This window comes from Schistocerca piceifrons, unplaced genomic scaffold, assembly GCF_021461385.2.
Source record: "Schistocerca piceifrons isolate TAMUIC-IGC-003096 unplaced genomic scaffold, iqSchPice1.1 HiC_scaffold_961, whole genome shotgun sequence".
Taxonomy (NCBI): domain Eukaryota; kingdom Metazoa; phylum Arthropoda; class Insecta; order Orthoptera; family Acrididae; genus Schistocerca; species Schistocerca piceifrons.
Window position 1 is genome coordinate 1,397,501 of NW_025729236.1, and position 5,000 is coordinate 1,402,500.

Consider the following 5,000-nt stretch of genomic DNA (forward strand, 5'->3'; position numbering starts at 1 on the left):
TGGTGCCCTTCCGTCAATTCCTTTAAGTTTCAGCTTTGCAACCATACTTCCCCCGGAACCCAAAAGCTTTGGTTTCCCGGAGGCTGCCCGCCGAGTCATCGGAGGAACTGCGGCGGATCGCTGGCTGGCATCGTTTATGGTTAGAACTAGGGCGGTATCTGATCGCCTTCGAACCTCTAACTTTCGTTCTTGATTAATGAAAACATACTTGGCAAATGCTTTCGCTTCTGTTCGTCTTGCGACGATCCAAGAATTTCACCTCTAACGTCGCAATACGAATGCCCCCGCCTGTCCCTATTAATCATTACCTCGGGTTCCGAAAACCAACAAAATAGAACCGAGGTCCTATTCCATTATTCCATGCACACAGTATTCAGGCGGGCTTGCCTGCTTTAAGCACTCTAATTTGTTCAAAGTAAACGTGCCGGCCCACCGAGACACTCAATAAAGAGCACCCTGGTAGGATTTCAACGGGGTCCGCCTCGGGACGCACGAGCACGCACGGGGCGGTCGCACGCCTTCGGCTCGCCCCACCGGCAGGACGTCCCACGATACATGCCAGTTAAACACCGACGGGCGGTGAACCAACAGCGTGGGACACAAATCCAACTACGAGCTTTTTAACCGCAACAACTTTAATATACGCTATTGGAGCTGGAATTACCGCGGCTGCTGGCACCAGACTTGCCCTCCAATAGATACTCGTTAAAGGATTTAAAGTGTACTCATTCCGATTACGGGGCCTCGGATGAGTCCCGTATCGTTATTTTTCGTCACTACCTCCCCGTGCCGGGAGTGGGTAATTTGCGCGCCTGCTGCCTTCCTTGGATGTGGTAGCCGTTTCTCAGGCTCCCTCTCCGGAATCGAACCCTGATTCCCCGTTACCCGTTACAACCATGGTAGGCGCAGAACCTACCATCGACAGTTGATAAGGCAGACATTTGAAAGATGCGTCGCCGGTACGAGGACCGTGCGATCAGCCCAAAGTTATTCAGAGTCACCAAGGCAAACGGACCGGACGAGCCGACCGATTGGTTTTGATCTAATAAAAGCGTCCCTTCCATCTCTGGTCGGGACTCTGTTTGCATGTATTAGCTCTAGAATTACCACAGTTATCCAAGTAACGTGGGTACGATCTAAGGAACCATAACTGATTTAATGAGCCATTCGCGGTTTCACCTTAATGCGGCTTGTACTGAGACATGCATGGCTTAATCTTTGAGACAAGCATATGACTACTGGCAGGATCAACCAGGGAGCTGCGTCAACTAGAGCTGAGCAGCCGGCCGCCCGGGAGTGTGTCCCGGGGGCCCGCGCGAACACGCAAGCGTCCGCTCAATCATTCTGCAAACAGGAGGAGGCTGAGCTCCCCTGCACAATACACCTCGAAACCCTCTCAGGTCCCGGCGGCGCGCAGCGCCGTCCCAAGTACTTGGTCGGGTTCGAGAGAGGCGCAATCGCCCGGAGTTAGGCGAGTAGACGCTTTCGGTGCGACCACCCGTGCTCCCAACTGAGCTTGCCGCTGCCGACAGAGGCCCGGGAGCGTGCTGTCGTGGCATTGCCGGCGGGAGACAACACGCGCCACCTACGGTGACCGGCAGCTCCAACGCCAGCGCCACAGAAGGACAAAAGCCCCACTTGGGTGCCGAAGCGAACTCTCCCAGCACAGCGCACGCGCCAACACATCCGCACAGCTGCGATACAAACCACCAGCGAGAACCGCTGGGGCGACCGAGCAGCAGACGGCGTCGCGGCGCCGAGCGCCGGGCGGCGGCGCATCCTCAACGCACACAGTCCTCAATCGGACCAGCACACTGAAGATGTCCACCGCGCTTCGCACCGGGCCCGCGAGGACCTACTTTGGCCGCACGGCGCCGCGCGCAGGGTGCGCCGGCGCGCAGCTGCGACGCCTGCCGCGTCCGTCGGCCGGCGCGCCTGCCACTGGCCGCCCCCACCAGCCGGCTGTAGCGCGTGCGCCCACGCACCGCGCGGCCAGCACGCCGGGAGGCGCCCCCTCACCGGCCGGGGACGGTCCCACCCAGCCACCGCCGCGTATCGCTTCACACCCAGATGCCGTTCAGTTTCATCGGCATGGTGGGTATCGCTGGAACAACCGGTTAGTACCTCAACCTATCGTCGCCATCACCGATTCACCCCTAGCGAGAACAACCGCACCACAACGGGTTACCATTTCTTCATTTGCGTAACTTCACCAGCAAACGTAGGCGTCCATCGCCATTAGCAACTTCAACGATTATTGCATGCCTGTGTCAGGTGTCACGCCACACTACGTCTGCCCACATACACGCAACAAAATGTGCACGCCTAGACAATACGTGGAAGGTGGCCCCCGTACGTATGCGATGTCCATTGCTCGAACGACTGTCAACCGGCCTCTGTAGCATGTCGCAGATATGGAACGCGGTGCACCATGCTATCACGGTGTTTGAGGAGAGACGACTAGGTCCGAATACATCAACACACAGCTCATGCTGATCGCCATCCACGGCGTCCGTTCCTCCCACACGTCTCTATGGCGTACCACACTGCAATCCAGCTCTCATAGGGAGACGACACGTAGCTGCGTGCACAATATTTGCACTGTATGGTCCGCCGTTTTTGGGCGCAGTCGTTGTACGGTCACACATGTGCCACGATGTATCATTCAGTACATAAGGACGAATGTGCAGTACAGATTGTGGTTTATGCGTACGACATCAGCGGACAGTTGACACAGGCCGCACCACAACGTAGCCTGAGTACGTCGCATGCGAAGGGCATTGAACATGCAAACTTCTCACCAACCAGCTTGCGAAGGCAGGGGGCAAGGTGGGGACGTGGGGAGGGGAGGGGGGGGGGGGGGCGGCATGTACGTCCTGCTGCCATCCACATAACAGTGTACAGCAGGAGCATGTGGAAAGTCAGCAAGACTTGCAAGGTGTTTAACATGAAGCGATACACAGGGGAGCGGGCAGTGCGAGTAGCGAACTATATTGCGAGGGTTGCGGGTGGGCAACACTACACTAATTGAACGAGTCGTATAACAATTACAGAGCAGGTTTAGGCGACAACGTGGGTTACGTTAGCGGACAACGTGGGTTACGTTAAGGCACAACGTGGGTTACGTTAAGGCACAACGTGGGTTACGTTAAGGCACAACGTGGGTTACGTTAAGGCACAACGTGGGTGACGTTAAGGCACAACGTGGGTTACGTTAAGGCACAACGTGGGTTACGTTAAGGCACAACGTGGGTTACGTTAAGGCACAACGTGGGTTACGTTAAGGCACAACGTGGGTTACGTTAAGGCACAACATGGGTTACGTTAGGGCACAACATGGGTTACGTTAGGGCACAACATGGGTTAGGTTAGGGGACAACATGGGTTAGGTTAGGGGACAACATGGGTTAGGTTAGGGGACAACATGGGTTAGGTTAGGGGACAACATGGGTTAGGTTAGGGGACAACATGGGTTAGGTTAGGGGACAACATGGGTTAGGTTAGGGGACAACATGGGTTAGGTTAGGGGACAACGTGGGTTAGGTTAGGGGACAACGTGGGTTAGGTTAGGGGACAACGTGGGTTAGGTTAAGGCACAACGTGGGTTAGGTTAAGGCACAACGTGGGTTACGTTAAGGCACAACGTGGGTTACGTTAAGGCACAACGTGGGTTACGTTAAGGCACAACGTGGGTTACGTTAAGGCACAACGTGGGTTACGTTAAGGCACAACGTGGGTTACGTTAAGGCACAACGTGGGTTACGTTAAGGCACAACGTGGGTTACGTTAAGGCACAACGTGGGTTACGTTAAGGCACAACGTGGGTTACGTTAAGGCACAACGTGGGTTACGTTAAGGCACAACGTGGGTTAGGTTAAGGCACAACATGGGTTACGTTAAGGCACAACATGGGTTACGTTAAGGCACAACATGGGTTAGGTTAAGGCACAACATGGGTTAGGTTAAGGCACAACATGGGTTAGGTTAAGGTACAACATAGGTTAGGTTAAGGTACAACATAGGTTAGGTTAAGGTACAACATAGGTTAGGTTAGGTTAGGTTAGGTTACACGTTGTTGTAAGGAAAGGTGTAGGGGGGGGGGGCGGGGGCGGCAGGTTCGTTGATAGTGATTATAGTAAGTGAATGCTTGTGACATGATCAGATTTGTCACGTCAGGATGCACCTTTGGCTTATTAGAGGCGGCGCTCCAATTCTATGCTTGTGTGAGACCTGTGTCTTTGACTCATGTCATTGTTTGTGCGCTGTGACAGGAGGTACTATTGTGATGTTGGGTGCACCGTTGTATAGGACATGTGTGGGTGTTGGTGCCTGGTCTGCGCAATGGTGGATGTCGAAAGGCTGGGATATTGTATTTTCCGCATGGACCTCCTGGTCTGGTTGTGATAGTGTGGATTGTGTAATGTGGCGGAGAAGATGCACTGGATGTTGTTCCATGCTGGTGCTTACATATTGTATGTGCGCCTGTTAGAAGCAGAGAGTGGTGCGTGATCAGAGTGTCTGGCTGACGTGTGGTTCCCATTGTGGGCAGACTCTTTCAGCATGTATACGGACAGTTGTGTATATTTGCTGTAGTTTGATGGCTCTGCATTGATTACTAATCAGCGCCGTGTGTACGGGTAATCTGGTTCCAGTCCAAAATGTTCCATCTGTGTACATTAGTGACAAAGACTCCCCCCATGCAGTGGGGCTCGGTCTGTTATAGCTCTTCCGCGTAATATATTTGCCCCACGTTTTTGCGACTGCGAGTGCGAGTGCAACGCGCATGGGGACCGACATGCTGATGGCTCGGTATCGGACGCCGTACAGTGAGCAACGCGATCGCGTCTCTCGCTCGTAAGTGGTACAGGTCGCGGCTCATGTATAGGGACAGCGGGAATGTCGCATATTGGAAATAACTCTTCATGAAACGCAAGTTATAGGGGTGGATTGCACTTTACGAGTGCGGGAAACTTCCGCCGTTCATCCGCTGGAGGTGCGAG

General features: G+C 54.2%; 1 non-coding gene across 1 annotated transcript in view; it reads right to left on the bottom strand.

Annotated features, from left to right (window-relative positions):
• The window catches only part of LOC124774189, a 1,909-nt gene extending 651 nt beyond the window's left edge, over positions 1-1,258 (bottom strand). Inside the window, exon 1 of the ribosomal RNA XR_007015180.1 lies at positions 1-1,258. This exon is cut by the window's left edge and continues 651 nt beyond it. This is a non-coding gene — a ribosomal RNA (small subunit ribosomal RNA).
• Between the last annotated feature and the right edge of the window lie 3,742 nt (positions 1,259-5,000).